The 20,011-nt window shown below is 37.4% G+C and overlaps 1 protein-coding gene across 1 annotated transcript in view; it reads right to left on the minus strand.

Moving 5' to 3' along the window:
• LOC123868472 (serine/threonine-protein kinase SMG1) overlaps positions 1-20,011 on the minus strand; it is a 220,974-nt gene that overhangs the window by 157,901 nt on the left and 43,062 nt on the right. The window lies entirely within an intron of this gene.

Here is a 20,011-nt window from a genome sequence, read left to right on the forward strand (position 1 = left end):
TATAATCCAAAAAAATTGGTTCAGCCGTTTAAAAGTTATCAGCTATTTTCTAGTTTTCTTGTAGAAAAGAAGGTTAGATAACCCTTAGGTTCATAATATTCAAGTGTCAATTGACAAATGTTAAGCTGTCAAGATGGACGTTGCCTAGATATACATAATTTTTTATTTGAAAATGATTTGTCGGGGGTGTTGAAAATTTTTAATTTACACTTGTTAATTATTACTGAAGGTAATTGGGCTACGCAAATGAACTACGATCTAACCTAATTATTGAATAACTAGTTATTTTACTTGGACCTTAACTTGAATTATATACCTACTAAGAAATTGTTCATTGAGTATTTGTTGATAAGGTCATAGCTTATTAGAACTACCCGGCACACGACCTGCACCGCCTTGCCTCGTGCGGTGAGTATTCTTTTTAACCCCCGACCCAAAAAGAGGGGTGTTATAAGTTTGACGTGTGTATCTGTGTATCTGTGTATCTGTGTGTCTGTGTATCTGTGTATCTGTGTATCTGTGTATCTGTCTGTGGCATCGTAGCGCCTAAACGAATGAACCGATTTTAATTTAGTTTTTTTTGTTTGAAAGGTGGCTTGATCGAGAGTGTTCTTAGCTATATTCCAAAAAAATTGGTTCAGCCATTTAAAAGTTATCAGCTCTTTTCTAATTTTCTTGTGGAAAAGGAGGTTAACTAACCGTTAGGTTTATAATATTATGTCAATTGACAAATGTCAAGCTGTCGAGATGGACGTTGCCTAGATACATAATTATTTATTTGAAAATGATTTGTCGGGGGTGTTGAAAATTTTTAATTTACACTTGTACTTGTTATGAACTTCTATGGGCAATTGGGCATACGCTCTCTACATCAACTCCGTAGCGTCAGCGCGTCGCCTCGCTCGCTGACACAGAATTGATGTATTGAGCATAGGTATATCCATAGAACTAAAATGGTTTTAAGCTTATTTCGCAGTTTAACGACATATAATGTAGATAACGGATACATACCACGATTAAGTCAAATATTGACAAATAAAGTCATCGTGTAAATCGTGGTATTTACCCGTTATCTACAATATTATATGGCCATATAAAAATACTAACCGCACGAGGTGAAAGTTGAAACGGTAGAGTTCGGGTGCCTGGTGGCTCCAATGAGCTATGTCCTTTAAAATACACTTTATTCACGTGTTTTTTCAGCTAAAGTCAGTAATAAAAGCAAAACTTGCATTAATGTACTTTTGCATAAAGCACGATCGGGGGTAAAATACTAGATACTACTGGGTTGGTGTGCGATGCGGTCGGAGCAACGAAAAGGAATAAAATTGCACATTTTTGCTCTTTCATTTAACTTCGTTTGGTAGCGTGGCGCCATTTTGAATTCATTGCGCGTCGCAACGGCTGTAATGTGTTTGTAACTAGTTTCTTGCCTCACTGGTAAATCGACGGAGCCGTGGTTTTAATGTACCTACTTACTATTTTCAGCCAACTTCATAAAACATTCGTTTAGTGTTTCATATTTTTACCGAACTGCATAAAAAAGAAATTCACATTTTTAACCCCCGACCCAAAAAGAGGGGTGTTATAAGTTTGACGTGTGTATCTGTGTATCTGTGTGTCTGTGTATCTGTGTATCTGTCTGTGGCATCGTAGCGCCTAAACGAATGAACCGATTTTAATTTAGTTTTTTTTGTTTGAAAGGTGGTTTGATCGAGAGTGTTCTTAGCTATAATCCAAAAAAATTGGTGCAGCCGTTTAAGAGTTATCAGCTCTTTTCTAGTTTTCTTGTAGAAAAGAAGGTTACATAACCGTTAGGTTCATAATATTATATCAATTGACAAAAGTCAAGCTGTCAAGATGGACGTTGCCTTGATACATAATTATTTATTTGAAAATGATGTTTTGGAAAACTCTGATACTTTGGCGCGGAATAGTCCAAGAAAATCGGTTCAGCCGTTTGAAAGTTATCAGGTCTTTTCGGTCTTTTCTAGTTACTGTAACTTCACTTGTCGGGGGTGATATAAATTTTTAATTTACACTTGTTTGAATGTATATTGGTGAAGGAAAACAGCGTGTGAAAATCTGCATGCCTGCCAGTGCCCATAATGTCCTCGAGGGGATGTGTAGTCTGTCTATCCGCACTTGATCAGTGTGGTAGACTATGGCCAAACCCTTTTCATTCTGTAAGGAGACCAGTGCTCAGTACTGAGCCTACGATGGGTTGATACACAACTAGGCCACACATTCCTCAATTTTCAAGCACTGTGCATTTTAGCCAATAGCAAAAGAATTTCAGCCATTAGAAAAAGAGTTTCAGCCAATTGGAAGTGCGACTATCACACTGTAGCTGTAAAACTTTGGTAGGCAAGACCTTAAGGAGCTTCGAGAAAAAATGGAACATTTTCAATACGAGCAACTTGTCAGCCATCAAGCCCAAGCAGGAGTTATTACGACATCTTTCAGCTCCATCGACGAGATGTGACACACCTGACTCTTTTGCCTCGCTAATTGGACACGCGAATGTTACATTACAACAAGTGTAAATTAAAAATTTATAACACCCCCGACAAGTGAAGGTTACAGTAACTAGAAAAGAGCTGATAACTTTCAAACGGCTGAACCGATTTTCTTGGATTATAGCTAAGAACACTCTCGATCAAGCCACCTTTCAAATAAAAAAAACTAAATTAAAATCGGTTCATTAGTTTAGGCGCTACGGTGCCACAGACAGATACACAGATACACAGGCACACAGATACACAGATACACACGTCAAACTTATAACACCTCTCTTTTTGGGTCGGGGGTTAAAAAATGCTAAGCTGGTTAATAATAATCGGAATCGATTGATATGCGCTGTCACAACCAGGCCAGTGGCCACACGTCCCTCAATTTTCAAACACTGTGCATTTTAGACAAAAGCAAAAGAGTTTCAACCAGTCAGAAGTGCGATTATCATATTGTAGCTGTCAAACTTCGGTAGGTAATAACTTAAGGAGTTTCTAGGACAAATTGGAACAATTTCAATAGGAGCAACTTGTCAGCCTATCCATCAGCCCGAGCGGGAGTTATTATGGAATGCTTTCAGCTCCGTCGAAGAGACGTGACACACCTGACTCCTTTGCCTCGCTTATGTTACATTACGAAAATATACTACACCTATTACATGAACAAGTGTAAATTAAAAATTTTCAACACCCCCGACAAATCATTTTCAAATAAATAATTATGTATATCTAGGCAACGTCCATCTTGACAGCTTGACATTTGTCAATTGACACTTGAATATTATGAACCTAACGGTTATCTAACCTTCTTTTATACAAGAAAACTAGAAAAGAGCTGATAACTCTTAAACGGCTGAACCAATTTTTTTGGATTATAGCTAAGAACACTCCCGATCAAGCCACCTTTCAAACAAAAAAAACTAAATTAAAATCGGTTCATTCGTTTAGGCGCTACGGTGCCACAGACAGATACACAGATACACAGATACACAGACACACAGATACACAGATACACAGACACACAGATACACAGATACACAGATACACACGTCAAACTTATAACACCCCTCTTTTTAGGTCGGGGGTTAAAAAATGTACAATAAACTGGAAATATAACGACCTTGTTTGTATTTGTTCACTACAGAGTACAAAATGTGTCTAGATCGCGTCTCGCTGTGGAACGATCTCAAGTAGCACTGATTATTATTATTATTACCTATCTAAATATATACAAGTGTAAATTAAAAATTTATAACACCCCCGACAAGTGAAGGCATCTTGACAGCTTGACATAAATTTGTCAATTGACATAATATTAAGAACCTAACGGTTATCTAACCTTCTTTTCAACAAGAAAACTAAAAAAGAGCTGATAACTCTTAAACGGCTGAACCAATTTTTTTGGATTATAGCTAAGAACACTCTCGATCGAGCCACCTTTCAAACAAAAAAAAGTAAATTAAAATCGGTTCATTCGTTTAGGCGCTACGATGCCACAGACAGATACACAGATACACAGATACACAGATACACAGATACACACGTCAAACTTATAACACCCCTCTTTTTGGGTCGGGGGTTAAAAATGTAATCATCTAAACTTTGCACGCATTGTTGGCTAAATATTAAACTAGGCTTGAAATAGACCAGAGGGAAACTGCCTATCTTTACTTGTAAAGCCTTAATCATATTGATTCGTTTTAATTTAATACGGTATTTGTCTATGTCAAAAATAATTTAATTCTCAGTGATTATTAAATAGTTATCTTCCAAAATACGTAAAATCCACGTCTTTTGTTAATTCTAAGTGTAATAACCATTTTAAATTATCAATTAAACTTAGCACGTCAAATCATTGTGACGTCACATGCCAGTATTTTATAGAAGCTCGCATACTATAGGCGTGATTACACGTTTGCTAAAAAGATCAATGTGACTAGTTGTCGAACACCGGATTCAACTGATAATAACGACATCTTGATTCATTAATGAAAATTTACGTTCCTTTTAGGGCCTAGGGCATAAGCTAAGAAAGGATTGTAATAACAAGTGTAAATTAAAAATTTATAACACCCCCGACGATCCAAAGTATCTGAGTTTTCCAAAACATCATTTTCAAATAAATAATTATGTATTTAGGCAACGTCCATCTTGACAGCTTGACATTTGTCAATTGACATAATATTAAGAACCTAACGGTTATCTAACCTTCTTTTCTACAAGAAAACTAGAAAAGAGCTGATAACTCTTAAACGGCTGAACCAATTTTTTTAGATTATAGCTAAGAACACTCTCGATCAAGCCATCTTTCAAACAAAAAAACTAAATTAAAATCGGTTCATTCGTTTAGGCGCTACGATGCCACAGACAGATACACAGATACACAGACACACAGATACACACGTCAAACTTATAACACCCCTCTTTTTGGGTCGGGGGTTAAAAACAACTCTTAAGAGGGTAAAATGGTAAGAAGATTGCACAAACCTTTTGGCCTTTTATAGCGAGAAAAATTTCTTCATTTCATGGGAGAACAAAAATTATATGCGGACGAATTCACGGGCCGGTTGCTAGTAGGTGATAAATTATGTTATGCGAAAGTTAATAGTGCCTTTATATACATACCTAAGTTTTCCAAGAAGGTAAACCGACTTTGAGGTAGATCGCTCAAAGATATGAAACTATGCTTTAAATAGCCCAACAGGAACCAGTGCCTCTCATCCCATGTAAAGCTTTGTTCACACTGTATTATATTAACGCATCTGAATCTTGACATTGTTGCTGTGCATTGAAATCGAAAGATAATAAATAACATAGAATTACTAATGCTAAGCAACGATTCGTCACATATAATATCTACTTAGATCCCTTGACCGTCACAACTTTCTTTATCTGATACGTCATTTAATACCATAAGTACAATGAAGATAACTATGGTTGATTATGCACGCGCGTACGTCATTTTTATATGAGTAAGAAGAGAAATCTATACTATCACAAATGCGAAAGTGTCTGCCTGTCTGTCTATTACCTTTTTTTCTTCTTTTTTTAAGAATATTAGTCATTTTAATCATGACTAACATTCCCCTTTCCTCTCCAACTAAGCGTAAAGCTTGTGCTAGGAGGATGAGAGTGTTCTATACGACAATAGTGCAACGGGTTGGGTTTGAACCGCCGACCTTTCGGATTGCAGTCCGCTCCTACAAAGATAGACATCCGAACGAACGTTCATATTATTGACGAAATATTGAGAGCGTTTTGATATGACTCTCGCAACTCAACCCTTATGAGATCACTTCTATGGAGTGCAATCGATACGTTTACATTACTAACAGGATATCTGATCAGTAGTACCTACTCCACAGACACGTGAATACTTATAAGAGGAACTTAATATGGAGGAGGACCAGCCAAGTGCGAGTCGGACTCGCACACGAAGGGTTCTGTACCTATTCCGTACAAGATATACATTTTAAACAAAACACTACAAGTTAATGTGATTTAGTAAATCAATTTTTTCGTGAAAACATTTTTTGTGATTTTACCATAAATTTTCAGAACAAATTCGCGGTTTCGCATTTTTTCCTTTACTTAATTACTTCCTTTTTATCCTGGAAAACCAAAAAGTTCCCACAGGATTTTAAAAACCTAAATCCACACGACGAAGTCGCGGGTATCAGCTAGGTGTAAATAAATCGCACGATTTTCTTAACAATGTACACTTAGCCCTAGTCTAACTACACAATATGTTAAATAATATCGCAATTCGCTTTGAGATGTCTAGTGCAGATGGAATTTCCTGCGGGCGCTCTATACCTACTGCAAATGATAATCAAGACTTGACATTATTTCAGCCCAACATAACTACTTACGAAAGGGATGAACTGTTGTTACGTAAGCCACTGTGGTATGAATTACGTAACAAGATAGGTACGTAAATAAGGACTTACGTAAGCTTCTGTTATTCAGCTACTTTTAGCTTTTATTGCACAAAATAAACAATGTAAGCATAGTATTGTAAAAAATTACAGTTGGACTGACGCATTAGAACACTGCCTACCTAAAACTTCATTCTTGACCGGAACAAAAATACCAATTTTCACGGGCATAACTTTGAAAAATGATTACAACATGAGGTTATTCAAGGGGCGGATCAAGAAATTCCTGAAAGGCCGGCAACGCATTGGCGGTTCCTCTGTCACTGCAAACGTTCATGGGCGGCAGGCGGCCACCAAGCGATTTAGCGCTCCGGTATGATGCCGTGTACAAACCAAAACGGGTATAGGTCGGTCATATCCCTTACAGCTTAACCCGCTTCCATCTTTGACTGCATCATCACTTACCACCAAGTGAGATTGCAGTCAACGACTAAGTTTTATCTTAATCCATACTTCTGCAGCTACGTTTTCACGGCCAAACCGCTGAACCGATTGTAATGAAAGGTACAGACTTGGGATACATCCCGGGGAAGGACATAGGCTACTTTTTATCCCGGAAAATCAAAGAGTTCCTACGGGATTCCAAAAAACCGAACTCCACGCGGGCGACGCCGCGGGCATGCTCTAGTAAAAAATAAAATGTCCAAATATTATGTCCTTTTCTCGCACATCAATAAATAATGTAATCAAAGAAAGTAGGTAAGTAAATACAAAATGTAATTATCCCGCATCTAAGGAAAGTGGATAAATAAGTAGGTATGCTCGACTCAATTTATTCTTAGTGTAAACACAAGGCAATTTATTCCATTTCGGGAATAATGTGATAAACGTAGTGCCCTCGTCCGATCCGAGCTTACGCATAAATGCAGAACGTGACTTTGGACTACTTCTTTTTTACAGTCAATAGCAAACAAAAAAAAAAATGTTGTGTAATACATTTTTTAATACAGTTACTCAAAAAGTGGCGTATTGCAGGGACATATAGCGTTCGGGATGTGGGCTATTACATACTCGTGCTTTTTCTTTACCTTTCCCACACTCGTGCTTTTTCTTTCCCAACTGTCAAAATATTAAAAAGAAAAACCAACCATGAAGTTTTTACTAAAAAAATTCATAGAAGTTTTTATGATTCATGCAAATACGTATTTCTAATAAGAAGCTACTAATTTGTTTCAATATCAGATTTAATAATTTAATTGAATGAGTTTGGTTAGGTTTCATTTCATTTCATCTCATTAAATTTCATTTTCATTTCATATCAATTTAACAAGTGTAAATTAAAAATTTATAACACCCCCGACGATCCAAAGTATTTGAGTTTTCCAAAACATCATTTTCAAATAAATAATTATGTATTTAGGCAATGTCCATCTTGACAGCTTGACATTTGTCAATTGACATAATATTATGAACCTAACGGTTATCTAACCTTCTTTTCTACAAGAAAACTAGAAAAGAGCTGATAACTCTTAAACGGCTGAACCAATTTTTTTGGATTATAGCTAAGAACACTCTCGATCAAGCCACCTTTCAAACAAAAAAAACTAAATTAAAATCGGTTCATTCGTTTAGGCGCTACGATGCCACAGACAGATACACAGATACACAGATACACAGATACACAGATACACAGATACACAGATACACAGACACACAGATACACAGACACACAGATACACAGATACACACGTCAAACTTATAACACCCCTCTTTTTGGGTCGGGGGTTAAAAAACTTCTAATGAAGACTTGGCTTTATGGGCATAGTTCCCTTTGCCTACCAGAATGGGTGAAGAAAAAAAAAACTCTGCTTATATTCTACGGTTGGCGCCATTTTTCAGAAATTTTCTTTGCGAGTTTAGTTGTTGGTTGAATTTGAAATGAGTAATTTCGACCCTAGTTTTTTATATCTATTAACAATAAAGTTGTTTTAAATTAAATTAAATTAAGTTAGTTGAGTTTATTTTATTTTTATTATTTTATTAAATTGCTTCATTTTTTCGCAACTGTATTAAAAATAGTCGTTCAGTACACGTGCGGAACCGTCATTGCAACTCGTTCCGACTGTCAACCCTCGCCTTCAGCTACGCCTCGGCTCGGGTAGACATTTGTCGGAACTCTTTGCAATGACAGCCTTTCCGCACTTGTAATGAAATATACTATTTTGGGTTTTCGGAAAAAAAAGAATCCCTTATAGCGTCTCTTCATTGTCTATCTGTCAAGACTTGTCAAAGGAATTAAAATCTATAGGGTACCTAACCTACTTCTTCGCTGACTTAGATTTATGTGGTAGTAATGTAAAACACTGTATAGCACAAGAAAAGGAAAAAAAAATCCTAAAACCACGAATTTGTGGTTACATCACAAAAAAATTTTTTGGGCTTTTTGCATTTGTCGTGACGAACGAATTACATATCTACAAGTATCTACGGAACCTTCAGTGCGCGAGTCCGTCTCGCACTTTGCTGGTTTTTTGATTGAGCTATTGACTGAGCTGTAGCATAAAGGTGCTTGCCCAGTAGTTACATGTATAGGGGCGGTAGCACGGGGTGGTCCGAAAGGTCCTTGGTTCAAAGCCAACCTGTTGCATTATTCTTTGCACTATTCGTAGTTGCTAAGAACATGTCATGTTTAACATTGGCTTACATTATTTAACAGAGATTTGAAAAAAAAAAAAAACAAAATCCACGCACACATAACCGCGAGCAAAAGTGAGTCTAAATATACTTGACCTTAAAATAGACTACTCTCTTTGGCCTACCTCAGCTAATATTCTATGCACGCCCGAGAGTACAGCATTTTAGAGAGAGCATTAGCTTCACGGGTCAGTTTCATTAATTCATAACGCTCAGGGCGGCCCAATATGAAGAGATTAAGATAATCGCACACTTGTCAGAGCCGTACGCTCCGCGCACAACGGATACGGTATCCTTTACATGAAATGATTAAACGTTCACATACCGAACAACACAAGTTGCACCGCGTTCTTCAAAAATTCGCGCCTCGAGCGTACGAAGCAGCTAGAAATCGTTGAACCCCTTCCGAGCACGGCTCTTATTAATCAAAGAATTTTTAGGCAGTTTGATTCCTTGTCTTGTCGGAAGAGAAGAAATATATTTGCCACCTTCTAATGTCCCTTTTTCAATACTATTTTAGATTTACGCATAGGTAACGGTTAATTTAAAAACTTTTTAATAGAAGTTACAACGTCTGATGATGTCATCAGATTGGCGACGGTAGGGAGCGGCCCACGCGTACCGAGTTTACATTTGCGTCGATGTGTTCGGCGTGGTCAAATGTGCGATCAACTTCAATGAATCTGTGATTCGCTCTGCCCGTGTACCCGCATATCAACCAACGCCCGAAAACAAATCGATGACCTACAAACTCCACATTTAGATTTCATCTAGCGGAAAATCGGGACAACCATATTTTCAGTTTCAGTGACTGATTGAAAATAGGCAATTGAAAGTCAATTATAGTCTATTGCGGTTTTGAGAGCTATGAGGGTGTAGGTTTGTGTGTAGGTTTCGATGGTTATTTTATAAAAGAGCCATTTATCAAGTACCTATTAAAACTACTATTACCCCATTACTAACCTAAGTTTGTTTATACTTGTTATTTACTAATTCCAAGTTTGTTTATACTTAATGTGACTTGCACAAGATGAATAAATTTCTTTCTTTCTTCCTTCTTTCTTTTCATCAAATGTCCAGAGTAAGCCAAGAAACAAAATATTCACTGCAGTTTTTCTAAACAATAATCGTATTCTATGAAGAACGACTTGTCTAAAATGCAGTACAATACATATCAGTGGTTGATAGAGTTACTAAGAAGTGATTTACAAGTGTAAATTAAAAATTTATAACACCCCCGACAAGTGAAGGTTACAGTAACTAGAAAAGAGCTGATAACTTTCAAACGGCTGAACCGATTTTCTTGGATTATAGCTAAGAACACTCTCGATCAAGCCACCTTTCAAACAAAAAAAAAACCAAATTAAAATCGGTTTATTAGTTTAAGGGCTACGATGCCACAGACAGGTACACATATACACAGATACACACGTCAAACTTATAAAAGCCCTCTTTTTGGGTCGGGAATTAGTAAAAAAACTGCAGGTTTTTAAAATCCAGTGGGAACTCTGATTTCCGGGATAAAAAGTAGCTATATCACTTTCCAGGTCTTTACCTAAATGCTATGCAAGAAATTACGGCGATCCGTAGCTTCGTTCCGACGTGATTAAAGGACAAACCAACAACATTTATGATATGGGTATTGGGCAGTGATCATGTCTAGAGTAGGATAAAATTATTGTGCTGAAATAGCTGACACATGGTACATCAATTTAATTCTATAAAGAATTTTAAAAATGTCGCAGCGGAAAATGCAAATTATGTACAATTACTTTTACCTTTCCACCTTTCCTGCAGTGCAAATTTTATAATTGAAAAAGCCACTGTAAATAAATAAGACAAAAACCAAGAATAAGCAGATTAAAGCACAAGGGCGGGAAGAGCTAATTACGTTATTTGTGAGTGGCAAATCCCGAGAGTTGGCAAATTAGTGCATAAATTAACAAGTTCACGACCAAATGCGGGTTCCGGCGCCTTTGTATGTTAGCTGGCAGTGAAAAGTGAAGTGCAAGGCTGCCTTCTGATTAGTCGGCACAGCAGCGGTGTGCCACCAGCACGCTGCCAATGTAAGAGTCAAGTAAACTTAACTAATTATGTAATCACCACCCGTGTCATATTAGATGCGAAAGTGTGTGTTTGTTGGTGTATTCGTTTGTTGGTTGGTCTTGAGCAACAAACTCGTAGCTTTAGTTTTAAGTTTAACAATTACTTATCACCACTACATCATCTTACATAATACTCAACAACCGACAGTCAAAAAGTGTGCATTAGTACCCCCCCTTTCTTTGAATAAATTTATTTGACTTTGACTTTGACTCAACAAATTGACGTGTCTGAGTTTTTGACCAATCAGATTATTGAGAAAAAATGTGAGAAAATTATGACGTCATCTAACTTGATTAGTCTATTGAACACGTCTCTGCTTCAGTGCATATACACGCTTATACCTGAACAATAAGTTTCAATTTACTTTAATGCCATTATAAAGCGTATAATTCAGTTATACTTATAACATTAACAGCATGAAACACGGTTTCACTCTCGTTAATGCAATGTTTATAGTCTTTACCTAAGGATCAATACGCGTACCGTACGATCGAACAGGGTACGGTAGTAGGTATCACATTTTCAAAATCTAATTATATTCAACCATCCTATATCCGTCTCCAGGACCTCATATGCAAGTTATCTCTGTTGCAAACGCTAAGATCGGGTTAAAGATAACAAACCGACAGACAAGAAGACAGACACACTTTCGCATTTATAATGGAAATTTGGATAACCAGCTGACGCACGCGAGTTCCTTCGTGGATTAAGTTTATTAAAAACTAGCTGACGCCTGCGACTTCGTCCGCGTGGATTTAGGTTTTTTGAAATCCCTTGGGAACTCTTTGGTTTCCCGGGATAAAATGTGCCTATGTGCTAATCCAGGACATTATTATCTATCTCCATTCCGAATTTCAGCCAAATCCGTCCAGTGGTTTTTGCGTGAAGGAGTAACAAACATACACACACACACATACATACAAACTATCACCTTTATAATATTAGTGTGATGTGATTGCGTGGGAACTCTATGATTTTCGGGATAAAAGAAGCCTATCTCATTCTTCAGGTCTTTAACTATAATCATGCAATAAATCACGTCAATCCGTTGCCTCGTTGCAACGTAATTGAAGGACAAACCAACAAACAAATACACTTTCGCATTTATAATATGGATAGTGACGGTTTGAAGGTAGCTGAAATACACAGGAGACTATATGATCGGCTATAACCACACATTTTACGATGGGTTCTCGAAAACGCAATAAAGTTATCGGTCGTAATAAAAGTTTGTATGTCATCCCGGCGGCGCCACCTTGCCACCTTTGCTGATAAGAGAATTTGTTATATGATATTAAATTAGCACATAAGAGGGGCTCTCAAGCTGCATTTACACCAAAAATTTGCATGTAGCATCATATTCCGTAGTTTTTAGGGTTCCGTACCTCAAAAGGAAATAAAAATTAAATTAAAAATTTAAAAAACCCCCGACACGTAAACCTCTAAAAAGTAAAAAAATAATAGGTAAGTATGTATGGGCCCTTTAAGAATAGTATAAATAGTAAAGTTTTTATCCAAGCGTTCGTTGCGCCAGGGGACGATTAAATTGAAATCGACTTTCATCCGATGAAATAAGGAATAAAGTGGCTTGTATGTCATTTTGTTTGTTATTGCATGTCAAATTTTTATTTGACATAACTTTCAAAAACCGGTTAAGTGCGAGTCTGCCTCACACATGAAGAGTTCCGTACAAGTTTTTTTTTATGTAATGACAATTCAGTTGTCGGATTTTTCTCTTTACTTGGGCCACAGGAGTAGAGTGCTTGGGCTATAAGATATTGCTACCTGCCTTTCATGATTCTACGTAAACGGGAAGTACCCAATTTGTAAGTTTTGATTCTCTTGAAAGATGACACACAGACAGACAACGAAGTGGTGAAGGAAAACATCGTCAGGAAACCTGCATGCTTAAGAGTTGGCCATAATGCTCCCTCAAAGGTGCGTGAGGTCTGCCAATACGTGCTTGGCCAGTGTGGTAGCTTCTCATTCTGAGAGGAGACTTGTGCTCAGTAGTGAGCCGGCGATGGGTTGATCCTGATGATGATGAATTTTAAACGTATTTTGTCAAAGTAAATAAGCTGAGTTCAAGCAGATAAAATATAAAGAAGGTGCGCCTAATGCATCATCCAAACCTGCGCGACAAAGCGACTACGATGCGGGAACCTCAGCCGCGCGGAGGGTCATCGCCTCCTACGATATTTAATGGTGCCATGCACACCTACGCGACTACATCTTTTTTTTTTCTACAGATACCTACTGAACCCTAAAAATAGTTTGACTATGGTTTGGGTTTGGTTTGATTGTTGGTGGCCTTTGGTTGACTGATGGATATTATAATTGAATTGATGTTTTCTCGTTTAACTGTGATTATAATATTTTATAAATTAGAAACTCCGCGCCTACGATCCAAAGTATCGGAGTTTTCCAAAACATTATTTTCAAATAAATAATTATGTATCTAAGCAACGTCCATCTTGACAGCTTGACATTTGCCAATTGACATAATATTATGAACCTCTGTTACAATAGTGAAAGATCCCAGGGCCACCAGCCGTCACGTATTTTCTGACGAACGAAATGTGGACGATTGAGTAGTGTTAGTATGTACTAAGAACGCATGCCTACAGACCTGCTAGCTTGCTTAGACGGCCAATTTTCAGGTATCAAGTAATCAAGGTACATAAAAACATTACTTACCTCATGTAAATTCTCCAATTTTTTAATTTTTAGCTGATTTTTTTTTTATATTAATAATTAATTGACATAAGTAAACTATAAGAGAGTGAGAGAGAAGTCAATATATCCTAATACATGTCTTACTCAGTCTCATGCGCGTAGATAATGATGCCCTCGCGCTCAAACCCACAGAGGCATTAAAATTGAATTTAGGGGATGATTGGCCCTCTGGATCGGTCTGTCTTCTTGTAAAAGGTTTTAAAATAGTTGTCTGGTGGACATATATAAAAATGGAGCATCAGAATTTACGTGCAGTTAAGTAATTACTTATTTTGGGAGCTTTAAAGCGTCTGCAAAGCAATACGGCCGACGCGGGAAGTGTCTGGGAGTATTGGCGACATATTTTTAAGGATATTGCCTAAAATATACGTAAAAATCAGTTTGGAGAATTTACGTGAGGTAAGTAATGGTTTTATGTACCTTGATTATCAGATACCTGAAAATTGGCCGTCTAAGCAAGCTAGCACGTAGGCTAGGCATGCTTTCTTAGTACTTACTAACACTACTCAATCGTACATATTTCCTGTGTCAGAAAATACGTTACCTCTGGTGGTCCTGGGATAAAAGTAATAAGAAAACCAGAAAAGAGCTGATAACTTCCAAACGGCTGAACCAATTTTTTTGGATTATAGCTAAGAACACTCTCGATCAAGCCACCTTTCAAACAAAAAAAACTAAATTAAAATCGGTTCATTCGTTTAGGCGCTACGAGGCCACAGACAGATACACAGATACACCGATACACAGATACACAGATACACAGATACACAGATACACAGATACACAGATACACAGATACACAGATACACAGATACACAGATACACAGATACACAGATACACACGTCAAACTTATAACACCCCTCTTTTTGGGTCGGGGGTTAAAAAAAGATGTTCATTAATAAGTCAAGTTAGTCAAAGTCTTTTATTCAAATTGGGTACTATTGTACATTTTCTGATTGTCAAACAATGATGTAGTGGTGATAATTAATTACGTTACCTAACTTAAAACTAAAGCTACGACGGTTCCAGACGCGCTCAAGTATGAGAAGAGTTAGATTATCTTATCATACCGTATGTGAAGAAGATTTTTCAGTATAATCTTTAGAAAATGCAATCTAGAGAGCTTTCTACAGATATTACACAAGACGACGTACGATGCTTTACAGGATGCAAAATAATAACAAGTTCTTAACTTTGCAGTCGTTGCTAAATCCCAACAACCAATGTTTCACGTCACCCCTAGTGCTTAAATACCTAATATTTGCCAGATGTCGTTTCAGGATCAACCGGAGAGCTTTCTCACTCTAGTTCACTGTCTCTATGCAACCATCATTTAGAGCACGTTCACACAAATCGCTACGAACGCTGTTCTAATTTCAAGGTCACAATAATTCACGTGGCATTGACATTAGAACGACTTGGCAACACGCCAAGGCAAAACCATAGCATTCCATACAATCCATAGAAAAACAATGGACTTTCGACCTTATTTACATAAGCATAGGAGCGTTGATCATAAACAAATAAGCTAGACTGCGAAACATCGCGGACGAGTTTCATAAACTTGACAGTTCCACTAGACTTTTTTGTTTCGATTTATGGGCCATTTATACACTTGGCGTCAGATAAAAGAACTCGAACGTTGAACCTGCGCAGTGGGTGATTTATCGTATTTTTTTTGGTGGTACGTAGTAGGTAGTAGTCTTTATTCCGTCGTGGGTAAAAAAATTCGGTCAAGTCCGAGTCGGACTCGCACGCGTAGCATTGCGTACGCGTTGTGTACCATCGTACAAGATATAATACTTTTTTTTTATGGTGGCCATTTTGAAATTTTTATTATTTGATCGGCAATAGAAATAGACATTCTGTGAAAATTTCAACTATTTACGTATTTTGGTTAGGAATAGACAACGGAGGTTTAGTAATAAGGATACGGAACTCTGAACCGACGCATTTTGGTTGCGCCGTAGCCCGTAGCTGATCGCTGGAGTTGTCAGAGAAAGTTAAGTTATGAAACGCTGTAGTAGAGCTACGAGATGCTACGAGTAGGTACGATCTACCTCAGATGCCATTGACTTTCACAGCACTTGGCACTCCGCCAATAGATCAACATAACAACCATGCAATTATAACAACTAACAAAGCAATTTGGATCTTACTCTGATAATTTTAAGGTCGTTAAGATAATGCCCCGCCAATAATCCGGGAAACTCCTTAATATCCACACTTCAGGATTAATAGATCCAATCGAGCATTTGGATTTTACGGTCCGTTTTAAGGTTAGCCCATACGCGTTCGCTGGCTATATGTATAATCGATTTATCCGGATAGTGATAATTCAATTCGAATAGCGTCAATTTTGAGCTATAGGATTTTTTAAATCGGTAGCGTAGAACTAATTGTTAAGGACCCAGTGACGTACAACTTCGTATATTAGTTTACCATATGTGGCATAGAAGATTTGTCACAATGTCATAATATATCTACCAGTGGCGAAGGGTGCAGATCTGAAAAAGGGAAGCCGGAGCAAAAAAAGTTCTAACCTAACAGAATATCAGCACCGCCGTCACTGATGTTTCTATGGTGATTAAAGACCCAATTTTACCATTAACAATATAAAAAGCACTGGGACTTCGTCTGTGATGGCGTTTGCTGGCGCGCGTGCTATGCTTGTTTGGAGTGTTTTATTTTGTTAAGAGTGGATGGTTTTTGTGTTAGTTGGTGTTTTTTGGTGGTGGAACTGACTGAAAAACGCTCTAAAGGGGCGCCGCGCGTATGTCGGCGGGCGCCGGCGCAGACGGAGTCCATACTTGTATAGATTCAATAACTTGAAAATAACTACAAACTTGACATTGGCTAATCAGAGTAAAGCCAGATTTAAAGAAAAAAAAAAAAAAAAGCACTGATATTTTGAAAACCTCGGTCGCTTTGAAAAAAAAACTTTTAATATAGCTGTGATATACATCCTTGCTTGCTTTATTAAATACACCCTTAACCCATATGGAATTGAAAACTATAACAATTTTAGTCTTTAGTTTAACACATACACTAAACAAACTGAAACTAAATTACCGTTAACTTACACTTATTAGTTATTAAAAATCGCTAACTTCAATTTGTTATATTATCAAAATCAAACAATCACTAAACTTTAAATTCAAGCACGCATGTATGTTTCACGTAGGTAAACGATTGTATTAAATCACCCTTAAAAACAGAAAAGTAGTATGTAGCAGGTACCTGTTAAAATAGCAGTGTAAATAAAATATTTAATTTTAAGGTACGATAAGCCGGTTTGCATCGGCTTATGAACCATATTTATCTGACCTGTCAGAGAGGCGAATTCGTATTCGTTCCGGGGCCACATTTAATTGGTGGTTCCATATTGGCCACCGCAGAGCGAGAAGACTTTGCTCGCTTCCCAGGGAAATGAAAGAGATGGAATGCTAAGCAGCAAGCCGGTATGTTTACGGGTTATCGAAGCTTTTTTCTATTGATGATAATTTTCCCTGACACTGTTATAAATTTTTAGGCGTCAAATAAACGTACACAGTACGGTAGTATCATTTACTTTGGTAGCCTGCATGATAATCGAACTTTTGCCGTACATTTGTCACTAAGTAGTAAGTGCGTACATAATATGCCAATTCTTAAAGGGAAGCCGATGGGAATCGGGTTACATGGACCTTTCGCCACTGATATCTACTCTACAATATAACAACACGGAGGGACAGAGACTGAACAAACAACATGTTTATTAATATTAGTATGATATACTTAATACTGTAAAGAGGAAAGATTTGTTTGTTTGTAATCAATAAACTCTGAAAGTACTGAACGGATTTTAATAATTCTTTCATCATTATACTAGCTTCTATCTTAGCTTTGCGTATCACATCTCAGATGATTTACTAGAAGTTTTTCAACTTTTGTTGAGAACAGGGCATGCCTGTGATAACCAAGGCACAAGAATTATACAGGCTTATTCAGCAATTTGTAGTTCTTTGACTTCCCATTTCTATACTCAAAGGTGCGGGCCGAACAAAGCAAGGCTGTGCAAGAGACGCTGGATCAGATTAAACAATCCCTCTTATCTATTTCATAATCTATTCTACTGACCTTTGTCTTGTAAGTAGCTGAGTTGCTATCATACAACCTGTTTTATTTTCCTTGTTATCCTGTCCAATTTACAAGTATAGTGCGCGACAGGTTGAAACGGCAACCAGAGTGGGACACCCCGCACACCCGCACAGCCCGCGCGCCAACCCACTGCGGGTGCGCGCGGGTGACGTGCGAGTGTGCGGGGCGTCCTCCTGCCTCATACCCTGATTGCCATCTCAAACTGTCGCGTGCTATAGGTATAGGGCTTCAGATCTCACTCGTCATTTTAGCTCTGTGTCAGCTGTAATATTAAAACCACAGTTCAACTATACTACTACAAGTGTAAATTAAAAATTTTCAACACCCCCGACAAGTGAAGGTTACAGTAACTAGAAAAGAGCTGATAACTTTCAAACGGCTGAACCGATTTTCTTGGACTATTCCGCACCTACGATCCAAAGTATCTGAGTTTTCAAAAACATCATTTTCAAATAAATAATTATGTATCCTAGGCAACGTCCATCTTGACAGCTTGACATTTGTCAATTGACACTTGAATATTATGAACCTAAGGGTTATCTAACCTTCTTTTCTACAAGAAAACTAGAAAATAGCTGATAACTTTTAAACGGCTGAACCAATTTTTTTGGATTATAGCTAAGAACACTCTCGATCAAGCCACCTTTCAAACAAAAAAAAGGAAATTAAAATCGGTTCATTCGTTTAGGCGCTACGATGCCACAGACAGATACACAGATACACAGATACACAGATACACAGACACACAGAGACACAGATACACACGTCAAACTTATAACACCCCTCTTTTTGGGTCGGGGGTTAAAAAGGATTAAAATCGCACTTTTGAAATGACAGTTGACACAGAACTAAAATGGCGAGTGTGATCTCAAAATGAATGTATTTTACTGTGCTCGTATTTAGGGTTATTACGCACTGCATGCGATCCGAATCCTTGGAAATACGTTCCGAAGTAACCAGAGAACAATTTGTATGGTAGCTTACGCACTAGCTCCGACTTCCGTCATCCGAGTTCGTCATATGCCTCGGATTCAAATCAGACATATAATGTAGATATGTCAAAGATGTCCACTGAATAGCTTGCACGACTACTGTCTAGGGCATAGACATACAATTTTCGCTTCGCTCAAAGACTGTCAAAGCGTGGGAGCGAAAGGTAGTCAGATAAGACCCACTGCCGCGAGCGAAAGCGAGATAGCGAAACAAGATGCCAATAAGTCATTGTTTACGTGAGCAACGGGCCGTAAGAGTTCGGCCTGTTCCAAGTCGAGGTGATTTTTTGCATTTACTAAATAATTTTACGATTAAAACGTAAAATCTATGTTCTGCCACCATGGTGTCTTGTTCAGTGAGCGAATGTGACGTTACAAGACGTTATAATCCGCGTAAATACACGTTTCACAGGTAATTACTGATTATTTATACTAATTGTTTATAATCATTATTTCATCATTTGTTGTTTGAAAATTAGGCAAAATAGCTATTGGAAGCTTAGATAATAGGTTTCCCTTAAGACCTTATCATCAAATTACATTGCTAAATGAAGAATTTTTGGATATTTTGTGTAAAATTTAAAAACGTTTGTTTACGATAGGGATTGACAAAGTAATGACGTCACAAGTATCGATAGTCGATAATCGTGTCTACCGGTAGGTTTGATGTGATAGGTTTCATGTACATCCATACTTACGCATTTATATTCTTGACAACGTTATATACCTATACATATAGATTTATCAATCGTTTATTTCGTAGTAGCTGCACCAAGTCATTTCATTAATAAATAATAATCTGTTACCTAGCTTTAGCTTTGTTACTATTTGTGTATTTGAAATGTATTTGACTTTTTTAAAATTATAAGATGCTTTTTACTTCACTTCGTTAAACTAACTCATTAGTGTCCTATGATTTCGCCAGTAAGACTATCGACAAATGCTAAAGTCAGG

The sequence above is a fragment of the Maniola jurtina genome, chromosome 9 (assembly GCF_905333055.1).
Source record: "Maniola jurtina chromosome 9, ilManJurt1.1, whole genome shotgun sequence".
Lineage (NCBI taxonomy): Eukaryota > Metazoa > Arthropoda > Insecta > Lepidoptera > Nymphalidae > Maniola > Maniola jurtina.